Below are 21,773 nucleotides of genomic sequence, written 5' to 3'. Positions count from 1 at the left end.
GTGCAGAAGCTTTTTAGTTTGATGTAGTCCCATTTGTTTATTTTTTCTATTGTTTCTCTTGCCCGGTCAGACGTGGTGTTTGAAAAGATGTTACTAAGACCGATGTCGAAGAGCGCACTGCCTATGTTTTCTTCTAGAAGTTTCACAGTTTCAGGTCTTACATTCAAGTCTTTAATCCATTTGGAGTTAATTTTTGTGTATGGTGTAAGGTAAGGGTCTACTTTCATTTTTTTGCATGTGGCTATCCAGTTTTCCCAACACCATTTGTTGAAGAGACTTTCTTTTCCCCATTGTATGTTCTTGGCTCCTTTGTCAAAGATTAGCTGTCCATAGATGTGTGGGTTTATTTCTGGGCTTTCGATTCTATTCCATTGATCTGTGTATCTGTTTTTGTGCCAGTACCATGCTGTTTTGGTTACTATAGCTTTGTAGTCTATTTTGAAATCAGGGAGTGTGATACCTCCAGCTTTGTTCTTTTTTCTCAGGATTCCTTTAGCTATTCGGGGTCTTTTGTTGTTCCATATAAATTTTAGGATTCTTTGTTCTATTTCTGTGAAAAATGTTGTTGGAACTTTGATAGGGATTGCATTGAATCTATAGATGGCTTTAGGAAGTATGGACATCTTAACTATGTTAATTCTTCCAATCCAAGAGCACGGAATATCTTTCCATTTCTTTGTGTCTTCTTCAATTTCTTTCAGCAATGTTTTATAGTTTTTGGTGTACAGATCTTTCACCTCTTTGGTTAAGTTTATTCCTAGGTATTTTATTCTTTTTGTTGCAATTGTAAATGGGATGGTATTCTTAATTTCTCTTTCTGCTACTTCGTTGTTAGTGTACAGAAATGCAACTGATTTTTGTGTGTTGATTTTGTATCCTGCAACTTTACCATATTCGTTTATTACTTCTAACAGTTTTCTGGTGGATTCTTTAGGTTTTTCTATATATAAAATCATGTCATCTGCAAATAGTGACAGTTTCACTTCTTCCTTTCCAATTTGGATCCCTTTTATTTCTTTCTCTTGCCTGATTGCTCTGGCTAGGACTTCCAGTACTATGTTAAATAGGAGTGGTGAGAGTGGGCTTCCTTGTCTGGTTCCTGTTCTTAGAGGGATAGCTTTCAGTTTTTCACCATTGAGGATGATATTAGCTGTGGGTTTGTCATATATGGTCTTTATTATGTTGAGGTACTTTCCTTCTATACCCATTTTATTTGGAGTTTTTATCATAAATGGATGCTGTATCTTGCCAAATGCTTCCTCTGCATCTATTGAGATGATCATGTGATTTTTATTCTTCATTTTATTAATGTGGTGTATTACATTGATTGATTTGCGAATGTTAAACCATCCCTGCATCCCTGGAATAAATCGCACTTGATCATGGTGTATAATCTTTTTAACGTATTGTTGTATGTGATTTGCTAGTATTATGTTGAGGATTTTTGCATCGATGTTCATCAGTGATATTGGCCTGTAATTTTCTTTTTTTGTGTGTGTTGTCCTTCTGGTTTTGGTATCAGGGTAATGTCAGCTTCGTAGAATGAGTTAGGGAGCTTCCCCCCTCCTCAATTTTTTGGAAGAGTTTGAGAAGGATAGGTATTAAGTCTTCTTTGAATGTTTGGTAGAATTCACCAGGGGAGCCGTCTGGTCCTGGACTTTTATTTTTGGGGAGGTTTTTGATTACTGTTTCAATCTCCTTACTGGTGATTGGTCTATTCAAATTCTCTACTTCTTCTTGATCCAGTTTTGGAAGGTTGTATGATTCTAAGAATTTATCCATTTCTTCCAGATTGTCGAATTGGTTGGCATATAGCTTTTCATAGTATTCTCTTATAATCTTTTATATTTCTGAGGTGTCTGTTGTAACCTCTCCTCTTTCATTTCTGATTTTACTTATTTGTGCCTTCTCTTTTTTCTTCTTGGTGAGTCTAGCTAAAAGATTGTCAATTTTGTTGGTCTTTTCAAAGAACCAGCTCTTGGTTTTATTAATTTTTTCTATTGTTCTTTTGGTCTCTATTTCATTTATTTCTGCTCTGATTTTTATTATTTCCCTTCTTCTACTGATTTTGGGCTTTGTTTGTTCTTCTTTTTCCAGTTCCTTTAGGTGCATTGTTAGATTGTTTATTTGAGATTTTTCTCGTTTATTGAGATAGGCCTGTATTGCTATAAACTTCCCTCTTAGAACCGCTTTTGCTGTATCCCATAAATTCTGGAATGTCGTATTTTCATTTTCATTTGTCTCCAGGTATTTTTTGATTTCTTCTTTGATTTCTTCGTTAACCCAGTCGTTGTTCAGTAGCATTTTGTTTAATCTCCACCTATTTGTGGCTTTTCTGATTTTCTTCCTATAGTTGATTTCTAGTTTCATACTGTTGTGGTCAGAAAAGATGCTTGGTATTATTTCAATCTTCTTAAATTTATGGAGACTTGTTTTGTGGCCTAATATGTGATCAATCCTGGAGAATGTTCCATGTGCATTTGAAAAGAACGTGTATTCTTCGGTTTTTGGATGGAATGCTCTGTATATATCTACTAGGTCCATCTGTTCTAGTGTGTCGTTTAAGGCCAATGTTTCCTTATTGATCTTCTGTTTGGATGATCTATCCCTTGGTGTAAGTGGAGTGTTAAAGTCCCCTACTATTATTGTGTTACTGTCTATTTCTGTTTTTATGTCTGTTAATAATTGCTTTATATATTTAGGTGCACCTACATTGGGTGTGTAGATATTTACAAGTGTTATATCCTCTTGTTGGATTCTTCCCTTGACCATTATGTAATGCCCTTCTTTGTCTCTTTTTACAGTTTTTGTTTTAAAGACTATTTTGTCTGATATGAGTACTGCTAACCCAGCTTTCTTTTCGTTGCCATTTGCGTGGAGTATCTTTTTCCATCCCTTCACTCTCAGTTTGTGAGTGTCCTTAGGTCTGAAGTGTGTCTCTTGTATGCAGCATATATATGAGTCTTGTTTATATCCAATCAGCCACCTTATGCCTTTTAATTGGAGCATTTAGTCCATTGACGTTTAAAGTAGCTATTGATAAATATGTACTTACTGCCATTTTTTAACTTTTTTTTTTCTCAGTGTTTTATTAGTGCTTCTCTGTTCCTTTCTTCTTCTATACAGAATTGATGGTCACTTTAGTTTGACCTCTGTCTGAAAGCTGTACTCTTTAACTCCCCTCCTCCCTCCGTTTATGTTTTTGATATCATATCTAACCTCTTTTTTGTGCATTTGTATCCATTACGTTCTTATCATGGAAATAGATAATTTTTCCTATTTGTGGTCTTCTCTTTTCCCCTTAAATCAGTCCCTTTAACATTTCTTGTAGCACTGGTTTCTTTGTGACAAACTCCTTTAATTTTTGCTTGTCTGGGAAAATTTTGATCTCTCCTTCCATTTTGAATGATAACCTTGCTGGGTAGAGTATTCTTGGCTGTAAGTTTTTTCCTTTTAGCACTTTAAATATATCGTGCCATTCTCTTCTAGCCTGTAAGGTTTCTGCTGAGAAGTCAGCTGATAGCCTTATGGGGTTTCCTTTGTATGTAACTTGACATTCTCTTGCAGCTTTTAGGTTTCTCGCTTTATCTTTAATTCTAGACATTTTGATTATGATGTGTCTTGGTGTGGGCCTCTTTGGGTTTATCTTGTTTGGGGCTCTCTGTGCTTCCTGTACCTGGATGTCTGTTTCCTTCCTTAGGTTAGGGAAGTTTTCATCTATTATTTCTTGAAGTAGATTCTCTGCCCCCTGTCTTGCTCTACTCCTTCCGGGACACCTATAACACGGATGTTAGTGTGCTTGATGTTGTCCCAGAGGTCCCTTAGACTGTCTTCACTCTTTTTAATTCTTTTCTCTTTTACCTGTTCACCTTGGGTAATTTCTTCTAGTCTTTCGTCCAGCTCACAGATCCGTTCTTCTGTATCCTCTACTCTGCTTTTGAGTCCCTCTAATGAATTTTTCATTTCCAGTATTGTATTCTTCATTTCTGATTGGTTCTTTTTTATATCTTCCATTTCTTTGTTGACATTCTCACTGAGTTCATCTATTCTTCTCCCCAGATCAGTGAGCATCCTTAACACTCTTTGTTTGAACTCTCTGACAGGTGGGTTGCTCATTTCTGTTTCACTTAGTTCCTTTTCTGGGGTTTTGTCCTGTTCCCTTACTTGGAATGTATTCTTTTGCCTCCTCATTTTGCCTCTTTCCCTGTGCTTGTGTCTACGTATTAGGTAGGTCAGCTACGTCTCCTGCTCTTGGATAGGTGACCTTATGTAAGTGATGCCTTAGGAGGCTTCCAGTGTGCTTCCCTCAGTTCTCAATGTTCCAGGGGTGACCCCTATGTGGGCTACGTGTGTCCTTCTGTTGTGGCCTGTTTGCTCTCCCTGTAGGAGCCCAGGGAGGCTGAGTTATGCTCCTGGCCAGCTGTTGTAATGCTCAGCTGCTTGTAGTTGTTGTGGGCCCTTCAGTCTCTTTATCAGGTGTGGGGAGCCCTAGCACAGTTGGCTGCAAGTTCTAATACCACATTTGTGTTGCAGTATTTCTTTTAAGTGAGTAGGCCCCCACCGTGGCAGGTTGTTAGGCTCAGGGCCTTACAATTGCTGTAAGCCTCTAGCCTATTAGGTCTCTTGTCAGCTCTCTGATGATTGCAGCTGGGTGGGGCTGGCCTCAGGCACAGGAGCACCCAATTGTTTCAGGCTTTGGAAGGTGGGGCAAACCTCCTATGTGGGTCTTTGAGAAGCACAAGTCTTCTGCAGCTGACAAACCCTGCCGCCCACAGGTCCACACACACAGTCAACACAGTCCTGCCCCGTGTGAGCACCCCAACCTCCCCAAGCGGACCCAGTCTTTCCACAGCGGGAGCCCCACACACTCCGCCACTGCCCCACACTCTCCACCTGCTCCTTGTGCACACCCTGCCCCGCTCAAGTTGGCTCAGTTGCCAGGCTGCAGAGAATCCAGTCACCAATCTATGCAGGCCCACAAGTTGCCTGACGGCTTGTTGTTGGGTGGGGCCAGTCTCTAGGGTGGGCTGCCTGCCCTGGCTGAGCTGGATTAAATCGGTGCTCTAGAGGGTGGGGCAGACCCTGGGCTATCAGGCCTCAGGGAGAACTCCAATGGCGACTGTGTCAGCACGCCCACACCAGGCCTCAACAATGGCCGCCGCCAATGTCCCAGTCCCTGGAGAGGTCTCGCCCCTCACTGAGATGCACTCAGGGCCTATTAGGTGAGTCTCTTTTCACCACAGCACTGTGCACCTTTCTTTCTGGTGATTTTGGGATGCTTTCTGAAACGGGTGAGTGTGCGCATGGGCCCTTTAAGAGCCGGTTTTAGTTTCTTTGTGAACCAGGTTTTCTGGGGGTGCTCCCCAATGTTTTAGTAGCAGGCAAAGTCGGATATTATGCCGCTGGTCTCGATTGTGCTGGGTCCACAAAATGCCCACAGCGGGGGGAACTCCCGGCTCAGGGCCCCGCGCCTCCAGGGAGGCTGCGCACCTGTGAGCTGCTCCCGGCGGCTGTGAAGCTGGCGGCTTGTGAAGGCAGCGTTTTTCCTCTCCAGAAGGGAGTCTCTGCCTCTTCCACCTCAGTTAGGATTGTCCGTTGTTGCAGGAGTTCCTCTTATCCAGTTTTCAGTTCTGTCTCAGGGGTAATTTTTCCACGAGTAGTTGTAAATTGGCTGTGTCCGCGGGAGGAGGTGAGTTCCGAGTCTGCTTACGCCGCCATCTTGACTCGAGCCTCCGCCATGAACCACTCTTGTGAAACTGGTTGCTTATTTCCTCACCTCCCTCCATTAGTCTTGAGCCTCTTACAAGAAGAAACTTCCTCTTGTGCTGCTAACTCTAGGGTTTAGCAAGATGCTTGGCACTAGTTACTCAATGAACACTTGCTGTGTGATTGATTGTTGAGCGTTAACTAAAATATCCTCTCCAGGGTTTGTCTAGCCCACTCTTTCTCAATGGTAACACGATTCGCATTGTGGGTAGTCGAGTTATTTGTTTTGTGGGGACATCCCTTTCCTAGCATCCCTGCCTCCTCACTAAGTACTGCAACGAATTCTCAAACACCCTCTAGGGGGCAGTAGTGGCCCCAGTTGAGAACTATTGCTGGCGCATTAACTTATTTATTCATGTAAAAACTTTGGGTTAATACATTATGCCTTGCGACTAATCTATATGTCTGAGCAACACTGGAGCAGGAATTCACTACTTCTCGTTCCATCCATCCTGAGTCATCTCTGTAGGACAGTTCTTCCTCGTTATATCAAAATGTGCCTTTCTGTAATATCTGCACATTGATTCTGGTGTTATTGTCTAGGGCAATACAGAACATATCCAATCTCTTTCAGTTGTGATAGCTTTCAAGTATTTGAAGACTTTTTTATTGCCCTCAGTGCACCTACAATTTTTTCATTCTGTAAGTGAAACATTACTGATTTTTTTTGACCATTCCCTCTGACATGAATTTGAGTGATTCCAGCTCTTTGTTGTGGAGTAAGATTGTGTCAGTATGCATTACTTTGACTGTCACACTATAATATTTTTACTCTCCTTTCATGTTTGGCATTTTCCCCATTGTTTACAACTCCAGCAATGATATATCTGCAGGGTTTTTGTGTGGGGGAGCATTTTTTAAATGCATCAGGTCACAGGGACGTAACCACAGACAAATCTTCTTTGTGAAATGATTGCCTCTTTCTAGGCTTCCAGCAAGTGGCAAAATGTTTAGCACCCACTGTGTATGTAATGATATGTTGAACAACACAGAGGACAAAGCTATATGTGAAATATCCCTATTGTCAAAAAGTTGATGAACTCATTAGAGCAGTTTACAAACGTGAGGAAGTTAAAACCAGTGGTATGCCAGTAAATGTTTCACTGGCTCTGTGGGTTTGGAGTGGAGGGAGAGCCTTGGTTTGTGTTTGCTGATTTCTGTGGTGTAAATTCTCCCACCATGACTGATTGCAAGCTAGGAACATGATGTCATGCATGTGGAGTTGGAAAGGGGTGCGCAGTAGCTGTCCATTTTATAGTATTTCTTCCATACACATATAACAGACATATATACAGTCATGCACCGCATAGCGACGTTTCAGTCAATGACAGCATATCCAACAGTGGTCCCATAAGATGAGTACCATATAGCCTAGGTGTGTAGTAGGCTATACCATCTAGGTTTGTGTAAGTACACACTATGTTGTTCGCACAACAACGAAATCACCTAACTATGCGTTTCTCAGAACATGTCTCCATCATTAAGGGATACGTGACTGTAACCTCAAGAGCACAGATGATAGTCAAGTGTAATACAAATAACTAGGAAGTGTCATGTTTTTAGTGTGTATTACCTTTGTTTTTAATGTAATTGATTATAATTTTATGTAATTTAATTTTTAATAATGCCTGTGTTTAACAACCACCTCTCAAAATTCCGGAAAATTGAACAATTGGCTCTGACAAGCTGATGTGAGCTGGCTCTAGCCCACTGCTGGAAAGTCAGTTTATGACACAATATGATGGGCCATTGGACACACGTGCAGAATAAATCATTTGTAAATTCAGATAAGAAAATAATTACTACATTATGTGTTGAAGTCATCAAGGAGGATTTCCTGGAGGAGGTGGTGGGACTTGAACAATGCACAGGATTTGCACTAAGGAAGATGAGAGAGATGTGGAGATGAAGATTAATAGCATCTTACTTAGTAACAATAATATTTCTTGAGGGCCTACTCTGCTACTCTGTCCCAGGCATTGTACTAAACACTAAAGTGTATAGTTTAACTGTCTTAAAAAACCAAGAAGTAGATACTATTACTGGCTTCCTATTAAAATGAGGAAACTGAGACTGAAGCCAAGAAACCTGGATAAAGTCACACAGCTAGTAAGAGTTATTTTCCTTCTTGTGTTCATCTTGTCTGAGACTGATTCAGATATATTTAGGAGAGGGGACCACACCTGTGAGCATCCTCTGGTTTGTCAAATTGTCTATTCATACACCAACGTTCATAATTATAGAAGTCAGCTATTAGTTTCAAATACTCTTAGCACTTAAAGATTCCTATCCAGCTTTCTGATGGACAAACCACCAAATAATGCTTTTCCTTGCGTGTCACCCGGTCTTTTTGGGGGGAGATGGGGATATGGTAAGTGACAAAACATCCAGATGAAACTGTCTTAATGAAAAGTGAAATCGATTGGTTACAAAACTGAAAGTGCAGAGATAGGTCTCGCTTCAGGCACATCTGGACTCAAGGATTCACACAATATGGCTCCATTTTAGGCAGGTTTCCCTTGGAGGGGACAGATGTCTGCCCACAGCTCATGCTTAGATTCTCACCACACGAAATCAGGCAGAAAAGGAGTAGAAGCTCTTTCTCCAGAGTCTGAAGAAAAGTTTCAGCCTAAGACTCCTAGGCCATATTCTCACTGGCCCAGGTTGGGCTGTCCCTTTGTCAGTGAACCACTCATTCTGGCTAGGAGGATAATCTGTAGCCAAGAGTGAGTCATATGCCCTTCCTCCCCCACCAATGAAGGAGCTGATGGATGAGAGTCAGGGAAGGGTATTCCTCAGAGGGAAATGAAGATGCCGTTAGCAAAAGTCCATAATGTGTATGTAAGGAAGAGAATAAGGGACAAAGGAAGAAATAGTCGTAAAGGAGATGGTGATACAGTGAACACAGAAATCAGAGCGAGAGAATCTGTATCATAAAGATTAATGTAGAACATGTGCCATCCAAATCCTTTTGAATTATAACACATATAGAACACAGCTATATATACCAACATGGAACACTTATAGAACAACAGCTCTAACATAACTAGACAGACTGTTCCCATGAGAGTACATTTATTCAACGTTTTTGGAGCGTCCGCTATCTGCTAGGCACTGTGACAATTCACATTCACATTCTCTTTTTTTGTCTTTATAATTAATGTATCATTGAAGAACAATGGACTACACATATTTAAAGTGTACAGTTTGGATGTGACATATGTATACACCTGTGAAACCATCACCACATCTAGAACACAAACATTTCCATCACCCCCAAAAGTTTCCTAGAGCCCATTTGTAATGGTGCCTAGTCCCCTCGTTTTCTCCCTCCCCAGGCAACCTCTCTGATCTGCTTTCTGTCACTATAGATTAGTGATTTGCATTTTCTAGAATTTTATGTAAATAGGAGCATGTAGTATTTATTTTTTTTGTATAACGTCTTTCACACAGTGTAATGATTTTGAGATTCATCCATGTTGCATATATCAATAATTTGTTCCTTTTTGTGGCGTTCCAGTTAAGTGGATATTCTATAATTTTTTTATCCATTCCCTTGTTGATGGATATTTGGATCGTTTCTAGTTTTTGGCTATTACAAATAAGGCTGCTATGAACAGTCATGCTTATGCCTTTGTGTGAACATATGTTTTGGTTTCTCTTCAGTAAATACCTAGGATTGGAATGCGCGGGTCAGGTGGCAGGTATATGTATAACTTTGTAAGAAACTCCCAAGTTGTTTTCCAAAGTGGTGTACCATTTTACATTCCCACCAGCAGTGCGTGAGTGTTTCAGTTCCTCCACTTCTTGGCCTGTATGGTGAAATTTTTTTAAACTTATTCATTCTAATGTGTATGTAGTGGAATCACAGTGAGATTTTGGTTTGCATTTTCCTGTCAACTAATGACAGTCTTATTTTTACCTTATTTCTTACCTAGAGATGATGGGATTTTTCTATTAGGTAAAATTTCTCTCTATATATCTATAGACTAAGCTCTTTTGAACTCCTTGTGCACAAAAGGTGTTATTTCTATGTGGAATAGTGACGATTCAGTCATATAGTATCTCCCTTGGCTTATTATATCCATGAAACTTTCTGTACAGAAACTGGTTGCTATTTTACCCTCTCAAAATTATTTGACTCTGGAAACCATTGCTTGAAACTAGTGGAGTTTAAAATAATGTAATTTTACCAGACTGTAGCTGGCCCTATTTTTTCTTTATGTGACTCAAAATTTGAATATAGAAATTTATTAGGACGTCTATCTTTAGAAGTAGTCAAGGCAAAAATCTTTCTCCAGTGTCTTCTCTCTGGAAAATTCTGGACTCACAGCTGGAGATGAAGTGACATAGTAAGGGAGAGAAAATTTGCATTACTGTCAAAAGGTGCAATTATCTTTCTTTCTGGAGTTGCTTATATCCACACATCAGCAATATTGAGCATTGATGTGAGGTTGGATTTTTTAGAAATAACCACATGATTACTGTGCTTGCCTCAGTTCTGATGCTGTATTTTACTTTTTCTAATCTTAATTGAATGCTTCTGATTGTCATTATTTTCTGGTGCTTGTGCATGCACACAAAGCTTTAATTTGAAGGAGGAAATCGGATTATTTATCTTTGTTTTCTGGTTTCTAACTTCCTGGCATTCAAGTCCAAGGCCTGCCCTTGAATGGGATTCCTGGGTTTCTGGGGGGGTTATCACCCAGGATTCTACCCAGCAATCTATCTGCTGACCTTGAAAATCAGTGGTAGTTCTGTCGTGGCTATTGAAGTGGTGGAATGAAGGAGGAAGAGAAAGGATGAGTAAAGTAAGGGTTCTTAAAAAGACTTGAGGGCTATGCTGACAGCACATTTAAAGAACTGTGACAAATAATAATCACTTCTAACACATATTGAGCAGTTGGTGTGCGGTCAATGCTGTGCTATTTCCTGGCATCGTCTGATTTAATGAGGATAAGCGGTGTCATTATCCCCACCTTTATAGATGTGGAGACTAGGTTCAAAGAACTTAAATAATTGGCTGAAGGTCATTGTGTACATCTTGGTAGAGCCTGAGTTTGAATCTGGGCCTGTGTGTTCTGGAACCCATTTTAATCACGACCTTCTAGTGATTTGACTTGGACCAAAAGTTTATTCGCTTATCAGAAAATATGGAAGAACAATTTTTATAGCTTTGGAAATGTTTGCCATTCCTGTCTCTAGAAAGCTTGTTTTACGGTGGATGAAGGACAAGAATTTAACTACAAAAATGTGTTAAACACTTATTATTACCTGGATGGGAACCTGGATGCTCCACTGAGATTAAACACAGAAATATTCCTGGAAAGAAACATCAACTGATAGCAAGATTAGGCAAACAAAAGCCTTAACAAATCCCCCGCTACGTTTGCTTCTTTTTCAAGTTCTAGATGCCTGTATACCCTCCCGATGAAACACCCTAGAATCTAAGTTTTGGAAATGTTCTTAAATATCATCTCAAAATCCTGTTAGTTCATTTTATGTGTCAACTTGACTTGGTGACAGAGGGTGCCCCGATAATTGTCAAACATTATTCTGAGTGTATCTGTGAGGTTATTTCTGGATGAGATTGACATTTAAATAGGTGGACTGCTGGCCTTTGGAGTTGAGCTGTACTCACCCTGCAGATATAGGGACTCAGCCTCCATAACAACGTGAGCCAATTCTTTTTATAATAAATCTTTATATTATACACACACACATTCTATTGATTCTGTTTCTCTGGAGAACCCTGACTAATGTAGACCCCTAATATGATTCCCTCTATATAGCTCCATGCCAAGTGATCATTCAGTCTGGATGTATTCAGAACGTATTCTCCACTCTCCTGGCTCACCAAAGTATAATGGTTACAAAGTATAAAGGTCTAACCATTATACTCACCAAAGTAAGGTGGTTAGACCTTTCCTTTCAGCACCAACTGTCTTGCTGGGTGTTTTGGGTTCCGCCCTCCACTCTTTAATCTCTGGAGTTTAAAGCACCTAGGACATTGTAAGGTTGTAGTGAGAGTAAGTTTTCTCGTGGGCTGCATCTTCTGGGGCCCAGCAAAGTCTCTGGGCATGTGCAGGCTCCTCCCCTGCTGGGCGTCACTGTACTCGCAGGGCTGGTGTTGGGGGGTCACTGAAGCAGCAGCAGGCAGGACCCAGAGGCACTGGCGGTATATGCACCTTGTTCCAGGGGAGTTCGGACCATCTGCAAAGCTGGACTTGGTTCTTGCCTGCAGGGTCCGTTCAGGTTAGGGACTGTTATCCTGGGCTGCATGGACTCTGCGTTCACAGATGTCTGTGTGTGTCTCCAACTTTTGCCTCAGAACAGTGTGATGTTTTCTAGTGTGGTGCGTGATTTTTTTCTTTTACTCCTTCTCATTCCTTTATGATTCTAGGCTTTTAGAATGCAGATGCAAGAAAGGGCTCCATTTTTCTCTGCTCTCTGTTCATCCCTTCCCTGGGCAATGAGCACAGGCAACTTGGCTAAGAAGGAAGCATAGAAAGAAGGGTTAAGGGGGACAAGATGACTCTCGGAGGTGGGCAGGTTGTCAACTAACATTTCAAAAATACTGTCATCGCATTTGCTTTAATGTTTCCAGGGGTAGAGTACTGACTCCTTTTCCTCCTCCAAACTCGGAGAGGACCTGTTCAGTTTTTGGACTGTGGGGTTAACATGAACTTCGTTTCTCCATCTTTAACATCCCCCGTTCCCTTCATTCTTCAATTCTCTATTCCCATGAGACATCCATTTAAGTCTCTCTCGTGCCCTGCTTGCTTTCTTGAATGTGCTCCATGTCTTTTTTAAGATTTGTGACTGAGACGGACACCACCTGTGATCTGAGCAGGGCACTTGCATAATTTCTGGTGGCGTCTGTTTCCGTGATAAAAACCACTCAACCCCTAGAGTGTAAGTGTGGTTGGGTATACACAAACACACACACACACAGACATACGCACATACACACTGGAAGTTAAAGCAAAAGCAGATGCAGAATGTCTTCCTGCAGCTTCCCTTGGCCCCCAGAGTCTCTAATGGGTGGGGAAGGAGCACGCAGCCACCAGTAACATTGTCAACTTAAAGTAAGGTCTTTTTTTTTCTTTTTTTGTGAGGAAGATCAGCCCTGAGCTAACATCCATGCCAATTCTCCTCTTTTTGCTGAGGAAGACCGGCTCTGAGCTCACATCCATGCCCATCTTTCTCTGCTTTATATGGGACGTTGCCACAGCATGGCCTGACAAGTGGTGCGTCGGTGCGCACCCGGGATCCAAACCCAGGCTGCCAGCAGCAGAGCATGCGCACTTAACTGCTACGCCACAGAGCCAGCCCCTAAAGTAAGGTCTTGAAGGAGCCAAGAAGCTTAATTTTGTGCTGGGCCAGAGTCAGTTTATGTCGTGTCTTTCATCACCATTCAGAAAGAATTTACATACTCAATAAAATTTCTGTGCTTAGTTCTTCCATTTAAGAGGATATTTGCAAACTTCAGGCTCTGCTGGTTGTTGAAGCAAACTCATTTCGGAGGGTTCCATCCTCACCCACGGAAGAAGGCAGTCAGTGTGTAGGCCTCTCTGTGCTGACTCTTTGCCCTCAGCTCTCCAGCATCCTGGAAAGCCCATTCATTCACAGCCCTGGAGACCACATTATCACACTTTAATAGTGGCTTCCCCTGGCTGTGGAGAGGTCTCCTTTATGCGGCGTGGGGTAGTGGTAGACCTGGCTTTGCCAGACAGCACAGAATTTAAAGCTGTTTTCTTGTATCTTCCCTTCCGCCCTGTATCCGTTAATGCCCAGGGTTAAAGAACATAAAAATCCTATCAGAGTTTTTCCAGGGGAGTGTACACCTGGACAGATCATCTGTCAGTGTCAAAGGAGTGAAGGTCCACCATCCACTTTGGAATAACAATAGCTCACGAGAGACTGAGCATACAGAGGGACAGTGGCCAGATAATACATGACACCAGAACTCTGACCCACGGCCTCCACAGGAGTTGGCCCAGCGAGGTCAGGACTGGGCCAGTGCCTGCCAGCACCCCTCTTTTTTGCCCCCATTTCCAGTTCAAGATCAACCAGAAAGAGTCAAATATGCTTTTCAAACCAATCAGTTAAGATGCTCTACTTCTAGTTAGCATACCTCCGGCCTCCCTGGGCCAACTGCCTCCAATCAGAGCACACTGGAAGCCTCCCCTCTATCCCTATAAAGTTCTCTCACTCCCTGCCTGCCTTTGAGTCTCTGCCAAGTGTGAGTGATGGTGTCTGACTCATTGTTACCACAAGCCCCTCTCTGTTCTCACTCGGATGGTCTTTATTTATATCGATTCCATCATTGAATCCTCACAACAACCCTAAGAATAAAACATTCCTAATGTCTCCGTTGTTCTGATGTGGCGGAGAGGGGATAAGTTATCTGCACAAGGCCACACCACTGCTAAATGATGAGTCAAGATTTGAATCTAGGTTTGTCAGCCTCCTAAGTGCATGTCTATAAACTGGTCCCTCTTGCTGTCTCGCTGTGAGCCCTTAGGAGCCATGCGTTGATGTCTGCTGTAGGATTGGTAGGAGTTGAGATTTGTTAGAGGATCATGTGTTTTTTTAAATGTATGTCTACTTTAGGTCCTCAGGCCAGAGATGGGTAGCTGGTCACCAGCCAGGTGCTCCCCTTCCGTGATGAAGGCTTGTGAAGTGCTGTTCAGCTGGTTTCCACTTCCCACAGCTCTTGTATCTAGCTGAGGCCATGAGGCTATTTATGACGAATGGAATGTGAACCTAAATGATGAATGTTCCTTTGGAAGAGGTAGTTGAGTTTTTGGTAGGCCATGCCCATATTCCCATCCTTCCATGGAAATTGTGGAGAGTCATGTTGCAGATGCAAACAACAGAAGGTGGAAGGAACCTGAATTCCTGAATTTGTACTTAGGCGAGAGCCACTCAGGAGAGCCACGAGACCAGGTATAACCTCCACGGGACTTGGCATAAGTGAGAAATAAATGTTTATTGTGTTAATTCAATGAAGTTTTAGGGTTCTTTCAGCAGTCAGCCTGCCTTGATACACTTCTCTTTAGAAATACTTTAAGGGGGAGGGTTAGGCCCCCAGATCATTTTCTAGAAATAATTAGATTTCATCTAGATAACTAAAATGTACATGCTGATGTTTCCTTAGAAGCACTTATAGATTTTGTAGCTTGTAGAGCTAAAATGCAGGCACAGTAGACTCTGGGACTAGAGGCTGACATGGAAAGCAATTGATTGTAGCCACACCGGGAGCAGGACAGACAAGGTAAATAAATTATGAATTCCAGGGGAAAGGAGCTTGCAATAGCTGCTGTTTCATTTCCCTCTTAACCCCCTGTGACTGTAAACACGCTTATAGATATATTTTATTAATCATTGTTTTGATGTATTTGGATTTTGCAAGTGGCTATTGTAGCTAAGGGATTTCTGGACACCCCTCTAGCTAATCAGATTAGGGACATGAATGCTGTGGTGACAAACTAGTGTATGTATGAAAAGACAAATGGAAAATCTCTCCCTCACCAGCGCTTGTAACTAGCTGTTTGTTTAAAATAACAGCTGTAGATCGCTTTCCAGCTGGGCTGCCCTCACTTCTGTCTACAAATGGTGGACTTTAGACGGGAAATTACACGAGAGGTCCTTAACAAATGGCTATCGTTCAAGGGACATCATCAGAATAAAACACTTCAAAATTCACTTTATGCTGCTTGAAGAAAGATAGCATTGATATGGGTTATTGAAAGAGCCACAGCTACCGGAACTTTCAAAGACCTGTTCGTTTTATAAAGAAAGCAAGGCAAAGCATGTCTGTCATTAATGGTAGAGCAGGCTAAATCTTAAGAGGATAACATAGGCTTTGCATGAGCTCCAAACTGTCCCACACAAAGCGTGTGTGTGTGTGTGTGTGTGTGTGTGTGTGTGTGTGTGTGTGTGTGTGTACTCCTGGCTTATTTATCTATACCTCACTGGGTAGTGGTAACTACTAGTCTCAAACTTTGGTTCTTTTCAAAGACAGCTCCCAGTGAAGTCTGGCCCAATCGTGCATCACCCTACATCTCGGGAAATCTAGTGAGATCACTTTTCATTCTGATAGTCCTTCCTACACAGTAATCTTGCAATAGGACCTTTTGCTATGGAGATATCTTTTTAATTTTTATATTCTTTTTGCTCTGCCTTCTTTACGATGTCTGTTTTATTCGCTGGTCTATCTCCAGTGCCTAGCACCCTGCCTGGCACGTAGTCTACATTCAATATTTGTGGAATATATACAAGGGTGAGCAGGGTGACTGGAGATGACAGGAATTGGGGAAGTTTTAACATTTAAACATAAGATGGGCCTTGGAATAAAATGTGAAGGTTGGGTAAGTCGTGAATATGTTAAGAAGAGGAAAAGTATTCCAGGTAGGGAATGGAATACACCGTGGGCTAAATCTAGGAGTCAGAAATGAGCTCAGTGTTTCCAGAACAGTAAGTAGGCAGTGTAGTGAAATAGAAGATGTGTTTCATGGCTGAGTCCTGGTTTAGAATGCCAAACATGAATAAAGTATGGAAAATTCTGCATTGAAAGTTTTGGGATAGCCTTGTTTTAACTCAAAAGGTGTTGTAAATTATGTTTGTTTATGGGCCAGTTTTACAAGTTAAAGCCACATGCTTTTCTTCCTATTATCCTGTGTGATTCATCTACCTTAAAGTCTTTTTAGTACTACACATGTAAAACCAGAATATAAGAGCATTTATTGGTTTCGTCTCCCCGAAGGAAAGAATAGAAAGTCATTTGTCACTCAGCCATTATACTTTCCCATTCCTAGCCCCAGGATGGAAGACCCTTATGGGTCAAGAAATATTTCCTGGGCTGGATGTGGTTACATCAGAAATAATGCTAGTGTTTCCTCTTGGACCGGAGTTCAGTTGCTTGGGTTCCTGTGTGTCTAGTCCTAGGGAGAGCTGGAGGGGGAGGGCTGGATCTGAGGTGTCATTCTGCTGGATATAAAGCCAACTGTAACAACTCCAATCTGTTTGGAGACTCAGCTGTTTTATGGTTCCATCTGCCTGCTGCCCACCAACTTCTGATGGTCAGAGAAAAACAAGCTGCTCATTGGTCACTCTCCCCTGAAGCTCCACATGGGAAGCAGGGGCCTCTCCAACTCATTTCCTTCATGTACAGAAGCAGAGGAGTAGGTGGTCTAACGACCTTTGGTTCAGCTATCTGGGCTCATTTAGGGAGACTAATTTAATAAATCAGAACATTTTTCTGGCTCAGACTTGTTTTCCAGCAACAATAATAGTAATAATTATTAATATATATTTAGTCATTACTAAGTGCTTAGAATCACACTAAATACTTTACCTATGTTATTTAGTTTATTCTCCAAGAACCAAGTATTTTCAGGATCCCCATTTTGGATCAGGAGACTGTGCCCTGAGAGTCTAAGGAACATCCGTAACATGATATAGCCAGTGAGTGACATGGTTATCTTGGATTCACGATATGGTTTGATCCCAAAGAGAGTCACTATCTAATGCTAGCCTTTGCCTCCATTTTTTGTTGTTGCTGTTGTTGAGGAAGATTCACCCTGAACTAATATCCATGACAGTCCTCCTCTATTTTGTATGTGGGCTGCCACCACAGCATGGCTGACAAGTGGTGTTGGTCCACGCCTGGGATCTGAACCCACAAACCCCGGGCCACCAAAGCAGAACTCACGAACTTAACCACTATGCCACTGGGCTGTCCCAACCTCCATTTTTAAAGGGAATGATACCCATATTTAAGGCTAAAATCTTTACTGTTTTCTCTCAGACCTTCACAGACATAACTTTAAGAGAGATCCTTTGCAGAGATTATTCAGGTAGAACTCAGAACACTACAAGAAAGCTGTGATCTCAGCACCCACTGACTGGATGGCCTGGGCTCAAATCCCAGGGCACCATTACTGACTGTGTGACTTCAGCCTATGTATGTAAACTGCTTTTTACGGCACCTGGCACTTGTTAGAGCTCTGTAGATGCTATTAATAATTTCTTCCAAAGTGTATACGGTTTGAGTTGATAATGGTAGAACCATTTTCCTAGTTCCAGGGTGTGCAATGCCTCACCTTTTTGCTTTCAGAAAGCAGGTGTTGACACATTCAGAGAGCGTGTGTCAGCATGCCTGCCATCCTAGGTCATGAAGGAATGAAGCAGAGTGGACAGGTGCTTCTAACCTAGAGAAGAGATTACAGAACTGACTAAATAAATGCACTGTCATATGCTTGTGTGTGGGGAAATTTAAAGATAAAGTAGTTTGGAAACTGAGACTAGAAGAGAGATCATAAAGTGCTGAGAGGACTCCTGGTTGAACCTGACGTTCTCTGGCAATGTTCTTAATCTTTTAGGGTCATAGACCAATTGGTAATTTTAGGAAAGCCAAGGAGCATCTACCGTCCAAATGCATGTGCACAGAGAATTATGCATACAGTTTTGGGGTTCAAAGAATCATCCTCTAAAGCCCCTCGATGTGTTTGCTCTCAGGCTAAGGGCACCTGTCCTGTTATCAGGGCCTGGGGGGACACTGATGATTCTTTTCCATCAGGAGCTTTCCTCAGTGGTGATGAGGTTGAAGGCTGAGGAGGAGTTTTGTAGATAGAGAAGAGGGAAGGACATGGCGGTAAAGGGGATTTTGTAGACAAACTTACAAAAGAGTGAAAGTGAATGATGGGGTGCCCTCTGAGGAAGAGCAAATAAACTGGGACTAGATGAAGAATGTTGTTTGACACCATGCTAAGGAGTTTTGTCTTATCTTTATAGACTGGCACTCCTCAGCATTACAGGTCTGGGATGGGGCAAGACAGAGGGTTGAGGGTCTCCAAGCCCCTACCAGAGCTACAGCTGGAACAGCTGCATTTTGTGATTTATAGATATGGTTTGAATTAAGGATTTTATACCTTTAATATGTTGAAAAAAATTTAAATATTGAAAAAATACTCAATATTTAAATATTTTTTCAATAATTAAATTTTTTTACATATTGAAAAAAATAGGCAATAGAGACCAAAGAAAATTTTAAGACAGGGAATTGATGTGAGCCAGTCTGTATTTGAAAAGACAATGCTGGCCACCAAGACTCAACCAGAACACCAATCAGGAGGGCAGGATGAGTCCTGCCTCTGGATCTAAACTCTCCAAAAGAACTTCCTGCAATGATGGAAATGTTTTATATCTGTGCTGCCCAGTAAAGACGCCACCAGCCACACGTGGCTATTGAACACTTGAAATGTGGCTAGAGTGATGGAGGAACTGGATTTGTAATAGTATTTAATTTTAGTTAGTATAAATTTAAATAGCCATTTATGGCTAATGGCTACCATATTGGATGGTGCAACCTGGATGGATGGTCTCCTACCTCCCGAAAGGAAGGCAGCCCTGCCCACACTTGATTTTAGCACCATGAGACCCGTGTCAGACTCTGGACCTGTGGAACAATAAGATAACCAATAGCTATTGTTTTAAGCCACTAAGTTTGTAGTACTTTGTTATGGCAGCAGTAGAAAAGTGATAGTTATAAACCTCGAATGACATCATTAAAGGAGTTTTTGGACAAACATTATTTCAGGCCAAGAGTCACCAACTGAGACAAGAATTTTTTCATTTTGAAAGCGTCTTCTTTTTCTGAATATTTAGGTAGTCTACTGTCATGACAAAAAAATTTGGAGAAAGCACAGGACGTTATAGAGAGGAAGAAGGAGGTAGCCACGTCTCCCTTTCTGGAGGCAAATAATAACAATATTTGGATATATTCCCTCCTTGTTTTTATTCATATTTTTATGATGGAGATGGTAATGGCTTAGAGTTAGTGAATGACTATTATGTGCCAGGCCCTGTTTAACCACTTTACTAACTCATTTAATCCTCATCGCAGTTCTATGAGATAGGCAGTCTTCCCATTGCACAGTTCAAGAAACTGAGGCAAGAAGATACATCACCTGTATATGTATATAGGACTTGGCAGAGCAGCTCATCTGTCTCAGGCACTAAGTGTCAGAGCATAGCTTAATCCTATGCTATACTGCATTTTCTGAATATACTATTGTTAATCTTGATTTTTTTCACTTAACCCTTTAAAGATTTTCTCGTGTTATTAACAACTCCTCATTGCAAACATGGGATAGCACAAGTATCACCCTTTGGGGGCCACATTTATGCCAGAATAATTATGATGATCTTCTTTATCTTTGAAAAGAAGCATATTGGAAATAGAAATCCTTTTGCTTAAAGGTGAAATTAGTATGATGCTATCTTATGATTGGAGGCGAGGGGTGGGGCAAGTGTAAAATAAGTTTGTAAGTTCTTTTACTTGGATCTGGGAGTTAGTGTTCCTTTAAAATAATGTGATTCATTATTGGGTCGTCAGCAGCACCCCCTTTCCCACAGGCATATTTTTCGAATAATATAATGGAACTACTCCATGTAGTCAGTACATTGAGGTTTAGCCCAAGAGCTTGTGTTTGAAGGAAAGAAAATATCCCCCAGGGAGGGCAGCTGCAAAGTGAGTATGAAGTTGATCAGAGCAGAGATATGCAAATTATTATTAAAAAGCAAGATAGTGTCTGGGCAGAAAGCTCTCAGCCCTGGAAGAAATGAGAAAGGAGTGCCTCGGATGTCCAGTGGCAGAGACCAAGGTGGCCCTGTGCCTGGTGGAGGGAGCTTAGCCGATGGCCTCTGAAGGGACTGGCCTCTCCGGAAGACAGGTGCATCAGGTTAGTTTAGATGACGCGGTTAACGTCAGCTAACTCTCTTGTTTTATTTGCATATTCACCCAACAATTTCTGGTTAAAATTTGGCTTCTTAACTAGGTCTACCTACAGAGAGAGAGTTCTCTGTTCGTGCTGCACAGGTATTATAGCCCTGTCACGGTGATATTTATCATTGTAGATTAAAAGATTGGTGTAGCAGTTCTATAAATGTTTCCCGAGTTTGGTTAATTCAAATACACCCCTCAGATATGGATCTTGGCGAGCTGAGAAAATCAGATCTCTGAAAGAGCCTGTGAGGCCGATGGTCAGTCCCTGAACCAGGGCCTCACCTCTTTTGACATCACTGGCCAAGCTTAGCCTCCTATTGTTATTTAAGCAACTTCGGTGCATATTTGTAACAAAAGAATAGGAAAAATACGGTTGTGATCTTAGTAATTACTACAAAAGGATGGTAAGGTCAAATAAGAACAGTTTAATTAGAGAAAGATATAGATGCTGCTGCTGTTGCTGCTAATAAAGACAAATAACATTAACTGGGGACTTAAAAATGTGTCAGGCGTTGTGTTATGCACTTTAAATGAATTACTTCATTTAATTCTAACAACCCCATGAGGAAGATACATTATTATGTACAAGTTACCATTGAGGAAATTGAGGGATCCAGAGGGCAAATGACTCACACGAGGCCAGATATCCGGGAAGCACAGAGCCAAGATCACAGTCCAAACAGTGTGAGTCTGCCCAAACCCTTAACCATAATGTTCTACGAAGGAGCTGGAAGGAGGCTCTGGAGGAGAAACTAAGGGAGACTCACGTCTCAGCTTTAGGAGTTGATGTCACTGGTTTGTGACATCTTTTTGATCCAAGTATATCATTAACTTTTCATACTGACCAATCAGGGTTCAGTTCTATTTTTGGCTCACCACTTAGAGGAGGAGAGAATCTTCTAGAACTAGATAAGAATTGGAAGGGGCTGGAGCAGAGTGATGAGGAAGGGGTCAAAGATGATACATGTATATGGAAAAGATTGTCAGATAAAAAAGGTATGTAAGCTGTAAATGTTGACAGATGAAAAGGGAGAGTGTGGGTTTGATGCCCACTCATAATCTTTCTGAGGGAGAAAAAAAGAATGGATCGGACACTAGTTACTAGAAGAATCTTTGCTTCTGTCTGGAGAGGAGGTGAGGGATAAGGGAAGCATACTCAGCTGGACGGCAGTCTGTATGTTCCCTGGTTTGTAACTGGAAGTCCTTGCTATTG

General features: G+C 41.5%; 1 long non-coding RNA gene across 8 annotated transcripts in view; it reads left to right on the top strand.

Annotated features, from left to right (window-relative positions):
* The first annotated feature begins 5,101 nt into the window (after positions 1 to 5,101).
* LOC131420130 (uncharacterized) overlaps positions 5,102 to 21,773 on the top strand; it is a 76,091-nt gene continuing 59,419 nt past the window's right edge. For all 8 annotated transcript variants that reach the window (XR_009223473.1, XR_009223476.1, XR_009223475.1 and 5 more), the window contains exon 1: positions 5,102 to 5,222. This is a non-coding gene — a long non-coding RNA (uncharacterized LOC131420130). The remainder of the gene's footprint in view (positions 5,223 to 21,773) is intronic.

Source organism: Diceros bicornis, chromosome 22 (genome assembly GCF_020826845.1).
Source record: "Diceros bicornis minor isolate mBicDic1 chromosome 22, mDicBic1.mat.cur, whole genome shotgun sequence".
Lineage (NCBI taxonomy): Eukaryota > Metazoa > Chordata > Mammalia > Perissodactyla > Rhinocerotidae > Diceros > Diceros bicornis.
Note: the sequence above shows the minus strand (reverse complement) of the source record. Positions and strands in the feature narration are given on the sequence as shown.